At 37.5% G+C, this 23,934-nt stretch overlaps 1 protein-coding gene across 20 annotated transcripts in view; it reads right to left on the bottom strand.

Annotated features, from left to right (window-relative positions):
- The window catches only part of PHF21A (PHD finger protein 21A), a 282,142-nt gene extending 259,134 nt beyond the window's left edge, over positions 1-23,008 (bottom strand). For 4 of the 20 annotated variants that reach the window (XM_037838644.1, XM_037838643.1, XM_037838650.1 and 1 more), the window contains exon 1: positions 19,451-20,214. The gene's annotated coding sequence lies outside the window, so the exon portion shown is untranslated. The other 16 variants (XM_037838635.1, XM_037838639.1, XM_037838648.1 and 13 more) reach the window with 12 other exon arrangements.
- Between the last annotated feature and the right edge of the window lie 926 nt (positions 23,009-23,934).

Raw genomic sequence — 23,934 nt, 5'->3', positions numbered from 1 at the left:
GCTAGTTCCCTTCTCAGGCTCTTGTACTTGCTTTTTCCCTCTGAATGGAACACTCTCCTCCTCCAAATATTTTCATGGTTCACTCCCTCAAAATATTTAGGAAATCTACAGCAGTTTCAAGAGTAAAAAAAAATAAAATAAAAAGCTAAAACTGTCATTGGAATTGCCCCCCTTCCCAAACTTTTACTTATGTTCTTTCCTTTACCCAGATATCCCTTTACCTTCTCTCTGCCTATGTAAATTTCACCCAACCATCAGGGTCCAGATAAATACCCAGTGATTAATGGAAAACTTCCCAAACCTAACACCCTAACTCCCGGTCCTTCTTTTCTTTGAACTCCTGGAGTGTTCATCATCTTTTTCAGTCATTTTAGAATTTAACCACATACTGCCTCAGGTTGTTACCTGTATGTCTTATTTCCCTAACTAGACTACACATACACAGAAACTTGCAGACAAAAAGAGTAAAATAAAAAATGTCTTATACAAACAGTTCTTAATCCTGTATCAGGATAACCTGTAAAATTTCAAAAACTATAGTTACAGGCCCCACTCTTAAAGATTCTGAATTCATTAAGTCTGATTTGGAGACCAGATATCTATAATTTTTAAAAGTTCCCCAGAAAATTCTTCTTGGTAGTCAGGAATAAAAACCACTGCCTTATATTCCTCTATATCTTTCAGTACCTAGGCAAGTAGGCCCTCAAATAGACTAGAGCTAGAATGGATACCCCAGAGTACCCAGATCCATAACTTCATTTCCCAGAAGAACAAAGGCCCAAGGAGGCTAGATGACTAGCCAAAAGCTACAAAGATAATAAGTGGCAAAGCCCAATCTAAAACCCAGATTCACTGCTCTCAATCTAGGAACTCTTCCATTAGAATATGCATAAATAAATGAAAGTAATAAAAATCCACAACTCACAGGTATAGCAAACAGTGATTATCTAACACTTGACACCAGTGATTTGCAGTGTCCAAACTCTAAGACAGTACTTATTAACTTCTATATGCTTGAAAAATGTGAACCAAACGAGCTGTCAAAAGACAGAGGACAGAGAATAATTGTGAGAAGGCTTATATGTAAAAGAATAATTTTTACTAAGCATTCTTACAATATGTACAAGAATTTGTAAAATCATTTTGTGGTTGAAAAGTAGTAGGAGAAATAAATGGAAAGAAGAAATCTTGCTTCATCATGCTATAAACTTTAAAAATCCTTCTTCACAAGCTTCCATAGTTTACAAAGTTATAAATGTTTTCTGAGTCTATTCATCATAACATAAACTTCTTAATTACAGATCAGACTTAGTAAATCACCCCATATCCCAAGACAACTCAAATTCTATCTTAATAATAATTAGTTTGAAAAATAATAGTAATATCAATTAACCTGAGGACCAAAACTCTTGCCATCAACAACAAAAAACAAGTCAGGTATCTATAAGGCATTTTAAAAGGTTTGGGTTTATCTTGGTGTACAGGGATTTAAGCAAGTGCTTCCTATTAACACTAATGGGAGTTCCGGGGGTAAACCATAAGAACCAAGGAGGAGGATCAATGCCCAGCACTGCATCTGTGAAAACCCTTTCTTCTGCACTAACTGAAACTACTGGGAGTTGTTCTCTCAGAAATGGGATAATAGACCCAAATTCCTATGTCTCTAAAGAACAAAGATAATTCAAATAAAAGTCACTAAGGAAGGTCACTGGTAAACACCAGTTGAAAAAATCTACAAGAAAAAACTAAAGTAAAAGAACAATTAACACATTAAGGCAATTTTATAAAACAGCATCACAGAATATGCAGGGAAGAAACTAATGAATTGTGGAGATAAGATACATCACAAAAATAAATTCAACAAGATTACACAAACAAACAAACAAACAAAAACTAGAGCACAATAAACCCAACTATAGTCAGAAGATTGTTCAAAGAAACAAACTAAAACAAAAATTCTTCCCCCTATGGAGCCCTAAGTATACTAGAATCCTTGCTTTTAAACACAGAGGAAAACTCCTGCTGCACTGATAGCCAAGAATAATCACAGAGTACTTCCAGACAAACGGATAACTATCACAAGCTGCCAAGGACAACCAAAACTAACTAAATTAAAATTATAGCACCTTATTGTGTTCCATCCTGCCTTACTTCTCAATATAACACTGCTGTACTCACCAGGCTGGTAAATGAGCAGGTGCCTTTCAGGCTATAGAAAAATTAGTGAGATGCTCACACATACGAGCACACATAACACACACACAGACACAAACACACCAAACAAACACAAAGGGAATGATGTTCTTTCGCTTGAAGGGGCTTAAGAAATGCAAGGCTTTGCTGTAGGCCTACGAACCAAGAGTAGGTCTTATAGAAGTAAGAAAATAGACAAGTTTATCCCAAATCCACATTTCAAAGAAGAAAAGAATTAACATTTATTTCATTAAAAGGATTTGGTAACAATCAATTTGTTAAAAAAGAAAGAGAAATTAAGAATCTCCCCATTTCCATCCCCAAAAGAAAATTAGAATCTTTCTCTCTCTGACTACACGTTTAGGTTCACAATACAAATAAAAAAGAACCCTCACATTAAGGCCTGAATACTAAAAATTGTTCCATAATATTCATATTTTTAAAAAAAGCTATGTAGTCCAAAAAATTGATTCTTTATCATCTTTGTAATCATTAATGAACATTTATCATTTTATCTGTACTCTGAAATGTCAGTGAGAAATTTAAACAACTATAAATACTGGGGATTTAACTTTTGAAACAAAAACCACAGAGAAACAGGAGTCTGAAGCATAAGGCCTCAATCATGCTGATAAATAAGTGGTCCTAAAACTTGAAAGTGGAAGCAATACAGACCTCAAAAAGAAGTTGTTTGCTTGATATTAATGCTAGCCTCTAAAACCAAAACAAAACTAAAATATATTCTGTTACAGAAGTCTGAAATCAGGGCTTCCATTAACCTTGTTAAAAAATAAAATAAAATCCCATGAGCATGGATTTTTTTCCTAAGTCTCTTCATCAGAGCAGCATGGGGTCCCATTAGGCACCCTATTTTACTTCCACCTTATAAATAACGTTAGCTATTCGCTATTTCCATGGAAACAAAATACAGAGAAACCCACTTAAATGAATACCGGTTAAAAGAATAACTTATTTTAGAAAGGTTTTGCGGCTCTAGATGAACTCTACTGGGGAATACTACAAAGTCTTCTTAAGTATAATTTAAAAAAATATATCTTTGGTGTAGAGGGAGCTTATTAAAGGTCCTGTTAAATAAGTACAATCCTTGCACTAAACTAAATACACCAAACAGCATCAAAACATTAAAGATACATTTCAATGTACTGCACAGGGGTTTAGATGCACAACTTGGGCCAACTATGCTTCCCCATGCAATGTGGTGGAATAATTACTCCTACGGGTCTAATTTAAACTAATAAAAGCTAGAAAATTCAGAAATAAGAAATAAGGCTACCGTCACCTTGCAGTGACAAGTAATGAACAGGCCCCATAACTGTTGGCACACGCACAACTTTCTACGCCTCCAAATAAGACTTTACAAGGGAGCAGATAACTTAAAGTTCCTTATCACTGTCACCAGGTCTAAGGATCACAGGTCACTCAAAATTCCCTCCTCAAAAAACCATTTACAAATTAAAACATGTATTCTTTAATCAATTAATTCATATACATGAGTCAAACAAAAATAGAGTATGTAGAAGGAGGAAGCACAGAACAGAATCCAGGGATGTGCAACATTAAATTGGTTTAAATATCACTCTCCACATAATAGAAATGACTGTTATTGGTGGTCCATATAAAAGTTACAGGTAGGCAAGTATACCTAAAATAAAATGCAAATTCAAAACTAATGATCTTAGAGTTTCTAAAGACAGAAGGGGTAAGAAAACTAAAATCTTTCCAGAAGATGTGGCTCTTCATTAAGTTAGTGGTGACTCAGACATCTTCAACAATTTAAAGAATGAAAACAATATTATCCTAAAAGATGATGACCAGTATTAAATTTACAAAGTATGAAAAGAGTTAACACTCTCACACACACTTTTTCTTTAAGTATACCAATACATCTATTCATACTGCCTGTTTTGAAAACAGAGAATTATTCTCCTAGTATGTTTTACACACTGTGGATAAAGAATTGGCAAAATGATGATGATTACTGAAGTTGGGTAACAGGTATATGGAGTTTATCTTTCACTCTAGTTTTGCATATGTTTTAAAATTTCAAAAGTAAGTTTTTTAAAAATCCTATAAAGTTAAGGCTCTTGTCTCAAATATATTTTTTCTCTAACTGTAATTAAATAATGGATTAAAGGCCCAGCTTAGAAACTATTGAATTTAAATCTAACTTAACATGGAACCACAGCTAATTTCCAAGTTTCTCATTTCTTACCAAAACAATTCAGTAAACAGTCCAAAACCACTGAGAAATCTGGAAAGAAAAGGGTCTGATACTTTGCAATTATCAACTAATGAAATGTAAAAGAATAATACATAATAACAAGGTACCACAGTCATATTTTGTATTTTACAAACTAAGAACATTCAACTAGTCCTGTAATCAACGTTCAGAATCAGCAACACCAACATTTCCATTTTCTTCTACAATTAAGCCCACAGGACTACAGAAGGCAATGTAAAAAATTAATGCTTCACATTTCCCTTATCTTTGTTGTTACAAGCCTGCCCCTTCCCCCACCACTACCCTACCTCTCTCTACCAGAGAATCTCCAGCAACTTCTAAGATAAAAAGGTCTTTTTCTATCCCCTCCCTTAGTCCAGATATAAAATGTGTCACAAATTCTCAGTTATTATTATTTACTATCTATTTATTATCCAACTCGTGGATGAGGGTTTAAAATTGGAGTGGAGATCCACAAACTGATAAAGTCTTAAGGCCTTGATCACAGCTCTTTCCGTTTAAAAACTAATAATGACAATGGTTTTAATGAAGGGAAAGATGGTAGTGACTTTGAGGGGAGTGATAAAAACCAGACAGGTGACGGTGTAAGCAGAGAAGAGACCAATGCAGACAGCAAAGAAGTAGTAGAGCAGAGGGGAGAGGAAAGGCAATGGAAAGAGTGTGTGTAATCAACAGTGTAGCTACTCTAAAGCAGCTACTGCATCACTGAACCTGACAGCCTCCTGCACAAGTGTAACAGAATTTCACCCCTGTCATAAGCAGCACCACCTTTTTAAAATAGGCAGGTACAAACTGATTTTCAAAACTGTATAATTCCTTAGATCAATCCCAGCAGGGTCTTTTTCCAACTCATGCATTTATTAAAATTAAACACACTTTTAAACTTTTACAACCCGACTCAATCATGAGAAACAATTTTTACAGGTCCTGCATATGTTCTGAAGTGAAGAAAACTTAATACTATACAAATGCTATGCTAATTTAAAAACTACAAAGCTTTACTATCAGCCTCTATAGCTACTATAAGGTAGTATTAAATTTTTTTTAGTTGAAAGGAAACTATAAAGCCTGCTTGAAAAAATTGCTTAATTTTTAAAATATTTGTTGAGTAAAGCAAAGCACTTTATCAAAACAAACGTTGAAATTTCTGCTCAGAAAGTAGAAACACTGTTTTAGGAACATAAACAAAATATAGTAAACACATCTATATGTTCACCTATTAGGCCTTTAATCAAAGAGTGCGGTTACATAAATAAGAACAAGAAAATTAATGGAAGCTATCATGCTACGTTAACTCAAATGCTCACTAGCAGCAAAATATACCACATTCTGAATGTTTTGGTCAAAGACCTAAATATAAGAACTAAAACTATAAAGCTCATAGAGGATAATATAGGGGCAAATCTTCATGACCTAAGATTCAGCAATGGATTCTTAGTTATGACATCAAAAGCACAAGGAACAACAACAAAAAAAACACAAGATACCACTTCACATCTATAAGGAAGAGGCTGTGGAGAAACTGGAACTCTAGTGCATTGTTGGTGGGAATGTAAAATGGTACAGCCACTGTGGAAAGCAATATGGCAGTTCCTCAAAAAGTTAAATATAGAATTATCATATGACCCAGCAACCTCACTTCTAGGTATATAACCAAAGAGAGTGCAAACATGGTCACAAACAGATACTTGTATAACAAAGCTTACAGCAGCATTATTCACAACAGCCAAAAGTTGTTCCATCAACAAATGAATGGATCAACAAAATGTGAAACATACACACAATGGGAAATTATTTGGCCATAAGAATGAAATTATGAGACATGCTACAACATGGACTAACCTTAAAAACTTTATGCCCAGTGAAATAAGCATGTCAATAGGACAAAAATTATATATCACTTATAGGAGATGACTAGAAATAGCAAATACACAGAGATAAAAAGAAGATCAGAGGTCATAGAGGTGGGTGTGGGGGGTGTTTGTTTAAAAAAGAGAGATAAAAAAGAAGTGCATATGACACAAAAAGTCATGTTCAAGAATGTTCATAACAGCTTTATTCATAATACACAAAAACTGAAAATATCTGTCAACACTAGAATGGGTGAATACACTGGTGGGGGGGTGGGGGTGGAAATGTTTTGGTAATCTATTACAAATCCATTTGCTGAGTCCCAGAAAATATCTACATTGAACAAAGACCAGAAAAGCTTCAGATCAGAAAAGTGAATAAAATTAATTCTATTTCACATTTTAAAATCTTTGTCCTTCCCTCAATTATTGGTTTATTTACCAGAAAGACAGACAGACAGACAGACATAGGCAGGAAGATTCTAATGGATATATTAAAAACTCAATTCCTTAAAAAAAAAAATCAATTCTGAGAACATCACTGTAAAGCACAGAGTTAAAGGGTGGCTTTTCTCACTTCCAACTTGTTCTCAGGCCCAGTTTCTATGCTCAGTATAGGTAACGTATGACGATTAAATATAGAAAAAAAATAACAATTACTACAAGAAAAGACCAGGCACCAGATGAGAGGGAATTTCACAACGACAAAATGTCCCAACTCAGAAATCAAATAAATTGCCCCCATAATTACTAGAAAGCATTTGCGTGCCATTTTAGTCTCTCTCATGTTCTACAATTGTTTCCATTAGCTCTAACAAACTAGCATGTGATCTCAAGGGTTAAACACACAATTTGCCCAAGAAACAGATCTAAAGGACTGATCAGCTGATCAGTGTTTTGGTGATTTGATGCCTATTCCCTACCCACTTGACCCTAAGTGACCTACTATAATATGCACAAATATTTTGGTGCTGGTTTCAACAGTGGTTTAAAAAAAAAAACAACTATCACCAAGGGTTTTAATAAATACAAAGGGCCCTGAAATATTTTTTAAAGTCCGTTAAAACTGACATATTCCTGTGTATTTTCTCTCCCAGAGGGATTCACAAATAAGAACTCATTAGATATACTTTTCCCATCCATACTTTTTTCTCCCCATTCACATTTTCAGGAAAGAAAAATCTCTCCTTTCCAACTAAATTGTTCCAAATAAACTTTTTTAAAGTTTACATATTAAAGATTTTAAAAGGAGAGTAACAATAATTATGATAATATAATAATAATAGCAGCTATTGTTTATCAGGTGTCTTATGATTCTTCATTTTATCCTCACATCAACCCTACCTAGGAAGTTGGTCTTATCATCCCTATATTATACATGAAGAAACTGAAGTCCAAGCAAGAAGCAGAGTGCTTGGTATATAGTGTGTTAGTGATGTATCTTTGTTAAAAAACTTAAATAATTAGTCCAAGGTCACACACTCAACTTTAAGTGGTTGCCCTGAGATTCTAACCCAGGTGTCAGATCAGACCCCAAAGCTCTGGTTCTCTTCTCAGTATGCAACATTTATCTCAACCCTTGAGAAAGGAAGAAAGGAGATGAGAACTAATATTAATAATAATATCTAATAATAGCTACCATTTATTTAGTGTTTCCTGTGTATAAGACACTTCTAGCAGCTTAAATATTAACTTATTTATTCTTCATACCAACTGCAGAAAATGGGTACCATCATGTAATCACATTTTTACAGATGAGGAAACTGAGAAACGGGGTAAAGTGGTTTGGCCATGGTGACAGAACCAGTGATTGAGCCCATGTAGGCCGGTTCCAGTGCCAATTACTCTTAACCACTGTGCTCAACGAACATGCTAAAAATGTTCCTTAAACTGAATTTCATGAAAAAAGTTTTTTAATCTTTTCAACAAAATTATTAAATTGTAAGCCTTCGTGCCTATACCAATTGAGAGAAAACTAGTAATGCTTTACTAAGCATGTGTACCAGACATCTTTACAGGCACACAGGATCTGCCCCTAGTGATTAGATCACTGCACTGCTCAGGAAGTGGCACACTGTAAATCTGGTTACAAGCCCCCAGTCCCTCTCTCTCTACACTCAGACGCACACTAACGATGCACTGCAAGAAACAGGCAATTTAGATACCCCAGTGCAATCTTCTATAAAAAAATTATCACTCTGTAAATATCCAAGTGTATATAGTACCCTTCCATCACCCCCTCTTCTTCCTCCTAAACACCGTAAAAAACACCACAAAAGGAACGAGTGAATCTAAGTCACTTAAAAATCATAACAAATGTCCAATGATAACGACAAATTTAAATAAGAAAAAAAAAGTAAAATCCTCATAGTCTTGTAACTTGTCCAAATTCTACATTCAAAAAACACTAGGACTCTTTGAAAGAATCAAATCTTAAGACTACTTTATTATCATAAATGTACCTTGAAGAGTGCAGAGAAAAGTCAATTTATGCCTCAGATAAACCATATCTTGATATGCATATTTAAAACAAGAATCATTACTGTTGCATTACAAGTTTTGGGGCTTTTCTACCCTAATATCTAATAGTATGATAACATATTTAATTACACAAATAAAAACACGAAGTGTAGATTTAATATTTTGTATATTAACATGCAATATATACAGAAAATAAATACACAGAATAGGACTGGACTTGGAGGTACTGAGAACTTGACACAATGAGAACACAACTATTGCAGCTCCCTCCATTGACATCGTAAAGTTGCCACATTTTCTGGGCTCTCTTTTGAATTAATGTGGCATCTGTTCCAAGTACAGCATGCTAACATTCTACTAAAAGATATTTTCATTCTACATTTGTATCTGGTTTGCTTTTTACTTGAACAACTCTATTTTATTTCACTGGTCATTATCTCTTTAGACCAAGTTGTCAATTTGGAATTCCTAATCTACCTTTCCTGAGCACAATGGGGGTGGGGGAGGAACCATCAGCTTAAAACCCTCTAACAGCAATGATTACAATATGCTTTGCATACAGATTAAATAAAGAAAATATACAGCACAGAGATTTTTGTAGGCTTTTTAAAATCAAATCCTGATTAAGTTAATGGCATCTGTACCTTTCAGGAAAAGAATTCTGCTGAGGTGCCGGGGCAGGAGATGGGAAGAGAAGTAAACAAATACTAAACAGAATAATTCAAGTTACAAAGTTTGGTCTCCATGAAATGATGATTTCAATAATTTACACACATTCAGTTCTGTCGAGTGATAATTGCTTTTTAAGACATCCTCAAAAACGCTGCAGCAACAAGCCAAATACAACCACTTGTACTTAACATGCATGCTGCATACTCTACAATGTTACGTCATATCAGGCATAGAGAAGACGCTTACCAAGCTATCCTGCTAAGCTATCCTGCGTTTTATAAACTGCCTAACAACAACAGAAAAGGGCGCTGCCATCTCGGTGGGAGTAGGAGCTTTCAGGGTAGGCAGCCTTTTCTTTTTGGGCAACCCTGAAGAAAAGAAATAAAGCTTATATTTCTTTCTTTTAAGCCCAACTCTCTCAAGGCCCTTACTCTAAATCTTTCCGTCTTTCACAGAAAGAAAGCCTGTTTCTTTAAAATTAAAAAGCTGCAAAAGATCACTCCAACTCAAAGCCCCACACCTTTTACCAGTCGTCCTCCAGGTGTCCCCATGGCTGTCTCTTCGGCAGGCAGAATGGCCTATCTAGAGCACTAATCTCCAAGTGCGTGTGAGCATCCCAGGGGAGCGGAAGAAAATATTACAACTTATATTTTAAAATCTCAACCTTTTAAAATTTAAACGTTCCTGTACATTTTTACAACATATCTAAGATACTAGTTTGGAATATTATACATAAATACAAATTCACTGGTGGCCATAATTTTAAAAAGGAAAGTTCAGAGACCACAGGTCAAGATGGCCAAAGCTAGAATAAAAAAATCAGGAAAATTAGGCTGGCGCCATTAGTATACTCAAATTATTCTCTCTGCCTCAGTTTCATCATTCATGATATTGCCTGATCCTTTTGTACACTTATAAGAGTATTATGAGGGATAATAAAATACTCTCCAGGACATGCTATGAACCACTCAAAATGAAAAGCACATATGAAAGTTGCCAATGAGAAATATTCAACTTGACTTGTTAGAATTTTGACTATGCTATAGTTTAAATAAACTGCAATGTCCTATCACATCCTATTCTTAGAATTGTAAGGCCAGGCTTATCAGTTCACTAAATATGCAGCTAAAAACATAAAGCACCTTAAATGCAAGGAGTGAATTCTAGGATTAGAAACTTTTAAGAAAACTTCTATAATTTAAAAAAAAAAAAAATTACAAAGCTGTATTATGACCTTAGCAACAAGTTGAAACTCTCAAAGTCAGAGTCAAAAGATATCTATTGGGGATTATAAGGCCTTGAGTATGTCTTTATTTAATATAATACCAGAAAAATGAATAGTGATCAAATAATTTATCTTTTTTTTTCCTTACTGCTTTAAAAATACTGGGTTGTTGATATATAACAGTTAGTGGCAGGAGTGGGTATGAGGCTGGAGATGAAGTCAGCCAACACTATAAATGAAGGTGTGAGTTCCAGGACTAATTCCTATGCAAGGCATCTATATGTCAAATAAATAGCGCTGGTTTGAGTTTCTATTAACTAAAATATTACAAATATTACAAATTTTTCTTTCAGAAAAAAAGTTATCTGAAATCACAACTGTTCTCTTTATAAGAAGCTACCAGAACAAAGTAGTAGAATTTAATTCTGAAATGTCTCCTAAATTACTTTATGCAGGATAGGTAACAATGTTACCATTTTAAATCAGTAAACATTTTTAAAGTCTAAAAAATAATTTCTAAGGCATTATGAAGACATAATGCTGAGCAAAATAAGCCAGGCACAAAAAGAGAAATATTACATGCTACCACTAATGCGAACACTGAAAAATGTAAAATAAATGGTTTATAATGTAGGAAAAAAAAAAAAAAAAACCCTAAAAAAATAAATAAATAATCTCTAAGGCATAAGGCACAAGTAAAAATAACTTAAAATGATTTTTGCCCCATAGCACATTAGGTTTATAACCTTAATAGATAAATCTCATCAACCTCTCTCCCTCCAACCTCATTTCCACTTCCCATATGAACCCTATATTCAATAAAAGGCAAGTTTTTTAAATAGCACCTTAAAAAGTAAATTACAAGAAAGTATTATGGTATAATTCCATTTTTTTCTAAAATGCATAAATATATTACACATATTTAAGTGCAGAGGAAAATTTTCAAAGTACGAAGGGAATGAGATAACTTTAATTTTCTACTTTATACATATCTATAGTGCTAGAATTACTTTTGTAATTCAGATGTACTGCTTTTACAATATTTCTTTAAAAAAAAAAAGCACACTTACCTGACCCACCAAAATGTTGAGAGTTAAGTAAGGACTGATTGAAACAGCAAGTGTAAACTACTTGCACCTACTGAGAAAAGGTATAGAATAAGCTACCATGCTAAAATGCTCTACTTCCAACCTTTAAGAAACAGTTATTAGACCCCACTGTGCTGGAGAAGAGCAGGGCACACAATGAGGAACAAGACAGGTGCTGTCCCAAATGCCTTCATTTCTATTCCATTCCCATGCATATTATCTCCAAAATACTCAACCAAACCAAACCAAAATCAACACGAAACATTCTCAAAACGATACATCATAGCTGTGCCCATTTCAGTAAGCTGAGAACTTCTTTAGTAATTCATCTTCTAGGTTTCTATGGGAAGTACATAGTTCACAATAGCATTCTGGACACTTAGGATCAGGCGCTCTGGAATCAAATAAAGGCTTGAACCCAGGTTGTATCATTTGCTACCTATGTGATCCCTGGAAGCTTCCATTTCCTCATCTGTAAAATGGTGGGAGGATAGTTAATAGTAAGTCCTCAGAATATTGTTGTGATTAAAGTTCAATGAGATCCTATATAAAAAGGATTAGCCCTAAACATGATAAATGCTCAAGTAAATTCTAATTATCATTATCAATATATTGATAACAGGCAACCCTAAGGTACAGAAACTGTTTACAACCAGCCAAACATTTAAAATCTGTATCTATGCCATTTCTCCAAGAACATATATATATACATATATACACGTATGAGTAATCCATGTAAGTTTGAATATTTACACACAAAAATACTTTTCAACATAAAAGCCCATATTTAAAACTTTTCATTCTCATAACAACTTAATACACTCAGTATATTTATGATATCAGTATTATACTACACACTCAAATGTGTCAATGAATGTTGTCAAAAACCACTCCATAAACACAAGCCAAGAATGTGTCTCTTGGCCCCTGGCGGGGGGGGGGGGGGACATCAATTTGATTCATTTTAATTCTAACTCATACATTTAAATTTTTTAACTATTAACATTATTAACTTGACACTTGACATAAACTAATATTTTTTAATCCAGCCATTTATTAGTGATAATATATATACTATTTTACAGTCTGTAAAGTATATTCATGATTATTAACTTATTTAATCCTGTAACAGCTTAGTGAAGGAGATTCTTACTATTATTCCCATTTTACTACTGGGAAAACAAAAGTCCAGCAAGGCTGAATTTACCAAGAGTGCTTAAGTGACAGCGCTGGACTTGAAGCCAGATATTCTGACACCATCACAACTGTTTCATTTATATTGGCCTAGGACATTTCATTTTAAAAGACAGAAAACTGTGCTCAATAATTTAGGTGTGCCAGAGGACGCTACAGGGAAAATTACACATGGCTACCCGGTCTGCCTCTCCCTATTTCCAAATTCAGTATTTCAGGAATTACATGAGTGTGTACAACTATGAAATGTAGGAAAGGGGAATTCATACAAGTCTGATATTTCCTGCATTGGCCAATTAATCCCCAAGATCATTTTTCCCCTTATATATAGCCCTTTGAATTTCATTTAGTTGTAACTGCTGAATTTATTTAATTTTAATATTAGTCTGGCAAAGAAAAGTTGATACAAAATAAATAAAACAACTCACAATGTGGAAACATCAGACCAGATTCCACAAATTTTCAACACTTCTAAAGAATCTATTTAATGTCTAATATAAATACGTTAACAATACTTTAAATCACATTTATGAGGGAAAAAAGGTTACTATTATTCAGTGGGTTTGTTTGGTAAACAAGTACTTAAATAACTACTACTAAAAGCAGAGTTCTCTTAAATAAACACAGGAGCCTTCAGTAATAACATTCCAGGAACTCTGCACAAGGGGAAAAGCTGGAATAGACACTACTAGACAAGCAGATAACAAAGACACCTGATTCAACATACACTCAAACTAAGACACAAATATCACAACTTATGTTTACATTTTTCGATATCCTTAGGCATCCCTTTCCCTTCTCAAAAAGCTAAGAGACCAGCCTTGCAAATAAAAAAGGTCTACAAGTTCAAGAGCCTAAAAGAAATTAAGTGCCCTAAAAGAGAAAAATAATGCAAAGTCTTAATTAGATTTTTTGAACCTAATATTTTAAGTACAACCCACAGACCTAAAACTACATTTTCTTTCTGAGAGTGCTCAAAGGCCTCCAACACATCAATCTGTAACACTCTGAACTGTGGTGACAGTCTGGTACATGCTTTTAAATACAACACAATTTTTCCAAGGTTACATACAATGTGACACAAAGAACATTTCTGCAGCATCTTATTTTCATTAATCAACTACTTTGGAAATTCTACCAGTGCAAACATTCCGAACAAAGAAATGTTCACAATCTTTTAAACTTTCCAAAGTCAACCAATGGCTTGTGGTTAAATGGCAAAGAACACCGCACAGGCAGAGCTGAATCCTAGTCAAAATCTGTTACTGGCTGGTGTTGTCTCACCTCGGGCATATATCCTTAGGGAGAAAGTGAGGTGCAAAGACATTTTATGTACAGCAAAAAATTCTAAGGAATTGCCACATCATTACCATAGGCCAAAAATCTCAAGTTCTTGTTAGAACAGCCTGTGTTCCCGATCAAATTATAATGTAAAAAGAAGGAAAATGTAAAACATGTTCTTTTTTAAAAACAATAACCACTACTACTACTGGAGCTGCTAATTCACTGAGCTCTTATTATATGCCAGATACTGTGCTAAGCAACTGCACAGATTTTAACATTTAATCCTTGTAACAATCCTCTGATGTTAGTTAATCAAGTAAAAATAAAAATATTAGAGCCCTCAAAAGAACAGAAATTTAAATTTTATAAATAAAACATTAACAAATCATACCCTTTCTAACTAAATCTTCAAGTATTAAATATATGCTAAAACAACACTTATTTTCAGGAATCTGACTGCTGGTTAAAGAGTGCTGACGTTCAAGATGTTGACAATTATCACAGAATCACAGAACTCTGAACTTAATACTAGCAAAAAACAAAACACAAGAAAAAAGCCTTCCATCTAACTTTACTTAACTGTCCCCATTCAAAAAAGAAAAAAGAAAAAAGTATATGTATCAGGCCTGACACTGATATTAGACATTACCATATAAGCAATAACAGGCTTCTTCAAATGCCCATATTGGCAATTTGTAATGTTATACTTATAAAGAGACCTATATCACCACAGACATAAAAATGATTTACAATTGCTAAGTCGTTTTGATCACATACACACATATATATGGGGGGTGTGTGTGTGTGGTGCTGTTATTTTATATGTAAACCATATAGTGACTAATATTAAAACAATAAACTAAGATATACTAAAAACTAGGCTGTTTCTAAAGACTCACTTTCGAATTTCAGCAGAAGAGCAAGCATAATATTAGTAAACTAACTTGGCAGAAAGTTCTTAGTGGCTTGGGAATCTGTGTATAAAATGGAGTAGACAAGAGGGAAGGGTTGCCTGTACTGCTTAAATCAACTACAAGTCCCATAATGCAATGCTCTAATCTGAAGTTAAGTGAAAACTGCAGTGCGTCCTGGGACTTGTAGTAAGCAAAACCACTTTACCCTATCACAGCAAGTTTCAAGCAAGTCTGAACCAACTAACACAATTTGACTAGATCTGATTATCAGGGTCTATGCAAATTCATATCCAAATTTGTTCTCTGCTCTGGAACACAGTTTCTTTAGCAAATACTGGAAAAAATATCAACATTTAGATCAACACTTTCACCTTAGAAAAACCTAATACAGGATAAGCAAATAAAAGATGTAACTAAAAAACAAAAATATTTTATATGATGGAAAACACAATTTTTAAAACATTTTTTTAAAAAGTTTGGCTGGATCAGTTTAAAGTTCTCCATAAAAAAAAGAAATTGTTTTAACTGTTTTACCAGATTTTCTCTTAAAGGTAGTTTTCAAGTTATACTTTATAAATTTTTCTTGCAGGAATTCTAATAAGAAAACATTTCCCATTATTCTAGTACTATCCATTATAGAACATATTCTTTTAGTAATACATACATACAACACCATCACAAAAACAAACAAAAAATACTTGGGTTCCCCTTTTGTCATCTACTCAATTTTTATACCCTCCTCACTCATCGTACTTCATTCTGTGTACACACACACACACACATACACATACACACGTTTCTGGACAGAACACTTAGGAAAGCAATATTCCAACTATGGGTCCATTTTTCTCATCCATTAACCTCTTCAAAAAGCACAAAGATTTTTTTTAAAAAGCTATCAAAACCATGTCCAAATCCAATCAGACAAGTTTGAGCTATAATTTATACATATACAGTTCCTACACACACTATTTTCTACAAGACTGAGAATGGAGGCTAGGAAAGAACTAAGCGCAATCTGTATCAGGAGGCTTAACACAGGTGGTGGGTTATTTTGAGGCAACAGCACCTTCACAAACATGCTGTGGAATACAGTCCAAGAAATTCCTAACAAGAAAAGATAAGCCAGCACACAAATTTAACACAATCCAGCTAAAAATCACCTGCAACACATGCTACTACATTTCACCATAAAAGTGACAGGCTACTAAAGGATGTGAAGCTTCATCAATACAATATACTGTCCATAAGGCCAGAGATAGCAGTTGCCATGGTTACTATCACCACTCTTATCAGGAAATTATTGTCATTATCCTGAAGTTTTGGGTACTTATTTAAAAGGGAGAAAAAAAAAAAAACAAAACAGTTTAGGGACCTGACTGTCAACTGAGTGGAAGAATCAACTACCGTTTGATTTGTTAGTATGCTGCTTGAGAGATGCACATGGTTAACAATACTTGGATCCACAGCAGGAAAAAAAATCAATTCCTTTCTGCTGCTCCTTCTCCTCAAGTACTGACAGTTTGTATTCTCAATGCAGCCAAAACAATAAAACAAAACCCATCTTTTTGGCTTCTGTGTTCAAGTCATTTTTTTCCCCTAGGCCCACAGAGTCAAAATAAAGCCTAGATCATCAACCTGTTAGTCCCCAACCCCTTCCTATCTCCACATTGCCCTTTCACTGTCTTGTCTACTTAAAAAACAGTACACAGAAAACATTTCTGTAGCTGATTCCGAAACATAGGGAAGAAAAATTTCCTTCAACCAAGACCTGCTCACTAACCATTTTGAATTAAAAAAAAAAAAAAAAAAAAAAAGAGGTGGGGGGGGTGTTGCAGAATATTAAAGGGAGAGAAGTGGAGGGGTATTCAAAATGCCAGATAACAGTCTTGTGTAACAAAGTTGCTTTAGAAAAGCCCAAAGGATGACTGAACCTCACACACAATCTGTAGAAGGAAAAAGTTCACCACCACCCCAGTTTAAGACTGGATTTATGGACAAGTAATAAATAAGTTACTCTTAAAAAGTCTATTTCAACATTCTCACAAAAGGTAAGTGTTCAAACATTTAATACACAAGAATTATATGAAAGCCTACAAAATAGTATAGCTACATATACCTACAAACATACAAAGAACAAAACATATGCCATTTAAGAAATAATTATCTGCAATAAATTTAATGTAGTGTTAACATATTACCTCTTAAAAAAAATCTCAAAGCAGCAAAAACACACACCTGGTAAAGTTAACATGATCAAAGTACATTGCCCTGCTTCTAAAGAATACAGAGATCTACAAAAATGCCCGTGTACAAAAGTTCCGAAGAAGTCAACATCAATCATCAATATTTCTCAGCACAAATTAACATGAAGATTCAAACATATTTCAAGAAATCAGCTATGAGTATAGACATAAAAGAATTCTATCAAAGGATGGACACCTAAAATTTTAATCACTTCCTTTTCTCCCTTTAAACAGCAATTAGATACAAAAGACTTCAGTAATAAAATACCAAGGATACAAAATTTAAAAGCATATTATTATAACCTCAACTTCAGTATTTCCTCACAAAGAAGCTTTAGTACTCACTGTCTGTGGGATGAAAACGTTAATACTACCCCGAGAGGTTCATTTTTATCTAAACAGTTAAAAGTTTTTCTCACCTTCTACTAAGGCAAGTTTCTATATTTACTTTCTAATTGGGGCTATTTCACAAAGAACAACCACTTCTAAAATTTAAGATACATTGACTTTTGGTATGGTCATAAAGACAGGAACTCCCAATTATCCATATTTTTTAAAAAATTTTTTCTATTTCAAATTTGTGAGCAAAGTCTATTAGGATAGGGCTATGAGTTTTAAACCTTCGGGTTCTTTTTGCACAAAAATATCTAAATGCACTCCTTTAAATTTGAGTAGTCATTTCCTCATGCATCTTTCTAAAATAGAAAAACAAAAATGATACACACTTGTTCCTAATACTCATGCCTACAGATAAACATCTTTTTCACTTTGAAACAAGCTTGAAAGCTTTAGTCAGTAAAAATTTTTCAGAAAGTCTGCAGCCAATCAAAACCTTAAACATGACATCTGTTACTCTGTTAGTAAGTCTATAGGAAAATTGGTACACTTAAATATTAATTAAAATCAACTACTAAACTATCACAACAATGGAGAAATGAAGAAAAACTTTAATATGGGATACATACTTCACAGGATCTTCAAAGGGAAAAACGATCTTTTTTTTAAATTATATAAAAGCACTGAGACAGCATTTTTAAAACAAAGCTTCAAAACTGTAACAAAGAGCTTTTTGGTAACCACATCAGTATTAAAAAAAAAAAAAAAATCAAAGTGTTCAGGGCACACTTTTACTTCCCAACTGATAAAGAGAAGTTAGCAAGTTAAGGACAGAATTCTCTGTTCATGTATTGATTAGTTACCTATCTCAAAACAACTTGACATGTGCATGGCTTCTGACAATTTACAAAGAATTTTCATATGTATTATCTCATTTAAGCTTACTGAGAAAAAAGTACAGTATTATGCCTAGAAAACAGACAAAATTCAAAGTAGGTTCACCAAATTTTCTACACATTCCTAACTTTTTAAAACTTTGATGTAAAACTTTACAAGCAACCACAATAGCATATTTCCAGTGATGATCAATTCACCTAAAACTATCAAGAGTTTCAAAGGACCATGTGCTGAAAATACTGTGAAACTGTTAAAGCAGATACTTTCACCTTTACACAGCTGTTTGCTAAATGTTGCTAACTGACAGATCAGCAATGATCTATACCCACCAATATAACTTTGCTTATAGTTCAAAAATTTCACAGACTTCAGAGGCCATTGTAAATACATGAGCCATATATAATTATAAAACTGTGTGCTGTGGGTCCCTAGATATGAGCGAAAGCACACACACAGCCTAAAATTTGTACCACACAATATCTCCCTTTCTAAAATCTCAAGTCTTCCTATCCTACTTGAATTAGTATTACAGGATAATCACAAGGCTTGAAGGCCCCAAAGTGCAATAACTACTTTTATTTACAGCCATCACACATAATTTTTTAAATATTTTCAACACCCCACTCAGCAATACAACTCTTCTCGAAATAAAATAATTCTAACCGCAAACTGTTCCTAAACCCAGCATCCTTAAGCAATGCACATAACAAAACTACTTTGTATAATATCGTTAGCAAGTAAAAAGCAGTCAAATATTTCAGTTTCAAACAGGAAATGTAACTTAATATAAATTTAAGATGGACTTACTCAAAATCTTTCTGGAACTTTAAGGTGTTAATCCTGTTGCTCAGCTGAAGCTAAGTAGAGCTGTAATAAGTGGCAAGACCCTCAAAATTCAGATTTGCTTTTTCTTGCTGTAGCACCTCCTGCTGGGTAGCATTTAGAGCTCTTCATGTAAGCAGAAGAAGAATATTTCTGAGGCAGCTCCTTCCAGATGACTAAATAGGAAAAAGGATGGACCCTTCAAAGCTAAAAGAAATAGGGCCCCGTCTATCACTTACACCTCTCAAAAATAAAATTTGGTATAAGCAGGCGTCTTTTTCAATCTATTACTATTCCAGTTCCATAAAGACTTGCCTGAATCCAAAGTGCAACATGCTTAAATCTTGCAAAATTTACTAACAACTAAGTTAAAAAGACTTCAACAGCACTCATGCTTTTGATCTTATTATAAGGCCAGCCAAGCAATGCCAGTTAAATTGCAAATGCTATTATGTTGACAAAAGCAAAAGTCTGATGTAAAGAAAAGCACTTGGAATATTTTTAACATGTTAGCCAGAAGTTTTTGTTTTGAGAATTTCCTGCACTATTACTATGCTCTTCACTTTAAGGAGAGTTGTACATCCACAGAAGTTTTAAGCACAGAAATTTTGTTGATAAACACGATTGTAACTGCACTTAAAAATTTCCTCTTTGTCATTGAAAAATATGTCTTGGGATTTTAAATGCATTCTGAAGATATTTTATGTGGCCCCCAAAAAGCTAGTTTTAAGCCCATAACGTAGATTCCATATACAAGTAGAGGCAGAAAATGGGAATAAGAAGGAACTTACCAAATTTAAAATGAATAATAGTGTCGCCAATAAAAATACAGTAACAGTTTACTACAATGTTGTGAACCAAGTAACTTGTGAAACTTAAAAAAGAGGGGGCTAGGCTTCGGAAATTAAAAAAAAAAAAAAAAAGCTGACCTATTTATTTCTACTGCCCAAATGAGAGTGAACACCAGATGTAAACAAACAACATAAAAATTTTGCTTAGATATTTTAGCCCCAATTTCAGTCCCCTTACCAGGCCCTCAATAAAGCCACAGATAACAAAGAGTATCCTCTCTCTAAAAGGAGATATAAAAGAGTTCCCGGCCCTATAGGATCTCTACAAAGCATGCCTATGAAAAGGCTTCCTTCCTAGAGTGCACAACTGCTATTTAAAAAAAAAAAAAAAAAAAAAAAAAAAACTTTCACAGCCCAAATTAATCTGATTCTAATATTCTGCTATCAATTATTAATAAATAAATGTTCTTCCCTCTCTAACTTCCCCCAGCTCAAGCATCTACATTCCTGACACCTACTATTAAGAAAAATGCACAGCTCGCACCCAGCTACGGGACAAATCTTTGAAATCCAAGACACAGCCACAAAGTTCACTGTCAAGGCCAGCGTTGAGGCCCACACACGCCCCGACCTTAACTCACATTTGGAATTCTAGAAAGCCATACTTCCAGAGACATCATTAAAAAAACAACACAATGTGGACGTGCAGAGTGAGATCCTCTACTTCAAGACCTAAACAAAGAATATTTCAACATATGACCGGAATATGATGACACCCGATTCACCAATGAAAACAAAACCTGCCTACCATTAGCAGTCCTACCCTCAGCTCAACAACTCAACTACTTAGAAATCACTCTCAGCACATCTGCACCCCACAACCGGCGTCTGGCCTTCTCTGGGGGTGCAAGCCACAGACAAAGTTGAAAGGAGACATTCTTCTCACCGGGCCCCCAATCTCGTTACCAACCCCTCCCCTGCCAGGGCCACCTTGCTGCTACCCACCATCGCGAACGTTGTCGGGGGGAAAAAAGAAATCCTAACAGCACCGCTCAGCAGAATAAAGAGACCAGAGAGAGGATGACGAGAAGTGTTGGGAACTGCGTGCACGACGGGGCTGGACCAAACGGAAAGAGTCCCACTCCGCGCGCCCCTCCCCCCGGCGGGGGCGCGGGCGGGGGAGGGGCGGCCTGTCGGCCCCGGACTGCGCGGGGTCCCGGGGACGCCCAGCGGCCGCCAACGGCGGGGGCGAGTGCGGGAGGGGCGGCCCCGGGGTGAGGGGTGCAGGCGGACTCTCCGGAATAACAAGTTGCAGAAGAAGAAGAATAAGCGGAATTTCCCAAACGCTGCTCCGGCCACCCAAGACAAATGCACCAACACACACACACACACACACACACACACACACACACACACACACACACACACACACACACACATATTCGTTCGGGCCCGGCAGCGTCAGCAGCCGCAGCTTTTATTTTTTTTTTAAAACCAGATTCCTCAGTCACCAAACAAGATGGTTTTCCAAAAAAAAAAAAAAAAATTTAAATAAATAAATAATCGTAATAAAAACTTCCCCCCGACAGCATCCTGGGGTGGGGGGGGTGAAAGAACCAAGGCGATCATCCCCGGGCCGAGAGAGAGCCGAGGGGGGCGGGCGAGGCTCCGCGCCCCCCGCCCCCGCCTGCGACCCCCTCCCCGGCCCCCCGCCGGGACAATATGACGCCCCCTCCCCGCCACCCCCGGCGCGCCGCCTCTGTCACCCGCTCCGGCCCGGCACTCTGCGCCCAGGCTCCCGAGGCTGCTCATAAACTTACTTCCAATTTATCCTGGGGAGGGGTGGAGGGCAGAGAAGAGGAGAGAGGGAGACAAGGTTTTTCCATTGTCTTTTTTTTAGGGGGGAGGAATAGGAAGGGCACGCAGGGGGGCGCCCCGAAGGGGAAGTTATTGCTCAAATCTCAAGTTGACTAAGGGGTCCTAACGAGAACACCCCCGTTTCTCTCCTTCCTCCCACACACCCCTCCCCCTATCCCTACCCCCCCCCAAACAAACTCCAAGCAAGCAGCCCCTGTTCCTCCCAGAGACAAACACCAGAGACAAGACAGAGAGAGAGGGAGAGAGGGAAGGGGGAAGGGGAGGAGGGAGGGGAAATAGAGCTACTCAAGAAAAAAAAAAAAGAGAGGAGAGTGAGGAGAAGAGAGAATGGAAAAGCTGGGATACTGCACCCTCCTGCTGCTGGCTGGCTGTCCCCCCTGGCAGCTGGAGGCAGGAACTCTGAGCAGGAGAAGCAGGAGGAGGAGGAGGAGGGAACTCTTCTTCATGGGGAGGAAGGGAAGAAGCTGGAGCTGCTGCTGCTGCTTCTGCTGCTGCTCTGGGCCTCTCGCACTTTTTAGATATTAGTGTGTTAAGATGGTAGGTTGTTCCCTTCTCCCTCCTCCTCCTCCTCCTCTCCTCTCCCTCTCCCTCTCTCACTCACTCTCTCTCTCTCTGGGCTGTTTCTTTCCTCCTCTTCCCCAGGCAAGGGGGGGGTGGGGAGGAGGGGGGTGGGGGGAGGAACTGGATCCTCCTCCTCCTCCAGGAGGGACACACACAGGCCCCGGGCCGGATTGGGGGACTGGGAGAAATCAGAGCAGCAGGAGAGAAACTGTGGGAGACAAACAAGCCCAACTCTTCATCCTCCTCCTCCTCTCAGCAGCAGCAGCGAGCACCACCAGCCCATTCACCACCCGGCCCCGGGCCGCAGCACCTCCGCCGCCTCAGCCCGGGAATCCCTCCGCCCAGGCCCAGACACACTCGCCCGCGCGGGAACCCGCCGCGCGGCCCCGTCGGCCCGCTGCCGCTGCCGCCGCCGCCGTGCGCGCCCCCGCCGCTCCCGAGAGCCGGGAGAGAGGGACTGGAGCTAGGAAAGCCGGGACAAGGGAGGGAGGAGAGGAGGCGCGGGGTAGAGGGGCACGGCACGGAAGGAGGGGTTCGCCAGGCGGAGTTGTACGGCGGCCGGCCCGGGCCTCTGCGCCTCCGCTCGCGGCTCTCAGGACGCCTGGGTCCCCACGGGGGTAGCAAGGCGCGGCGGAGGCCCGCGGCGGCGCTCGGCAGCGCTCGGGCGGGCGGACTACTTGACGTGTCGGTGCGGCGAATTTATTTCACTTTGCCTAAGGAACGGGGTGTGATGCGGTCCCCATTGCCTAGGGAAAAAACCCGGATGTAAAGTGAGTGAAACTAAACTAGAGTGAAGTAGGGCAGTAGCAGCCAAACTCCAGTGCAGCAGCGGCGGCGGCGGCGGTGATGGGGCTGAACACGGAGCGGCGGCAGCCAAACTCCGATGCCGCCGCAGTGATGGGCCCGTGCAGCGCTGCATCCCGGCTCCCATGCAGCCGAAGCGAGGCCGGAGCCTGCTGCGGCCCCCCCCAACTCCGCGGCCCGAGCCCAACTCCCCCTCCCTCCTGCAGAAGCTGCAAAGGGGCTCCGGAGCAGCCCCAACTCCCTCCAGTGCGAACAGCAGTTTTTAAGGGGGAAAAAAAGCCGCGAGGGCAAAAGCGAGGAGAAGCCATGGGGAAGTACTGCAATGGGGGAGCGTGGTCCAGGCAACAGGAGAAAGATGCAACCTCAAGTCCAATGCAACATGCAATCCCCGGCCGCCGCTCGCTCGCTCCCTCCCCTCGCCACCCCGCCCCCTTT

Source organism: Choloepus didactylus, chromosome 6 (genome assembly GCF_015220235.1).
Source record: "Choloepus didactylus isolate mChoDid1 chromosome 6, mChoDid1.pri, whole genome shotgun sequence".
NCBI classification, from domain to species: Eukaryota; Metazoa; Chordata; class Mammalia; order Pilosa; family Megalonychidae; genus Choloepus; species Choloepus didactylus.
This window is presented reverse-complemented; position numbering and strand designations above follow the sequence as displayed.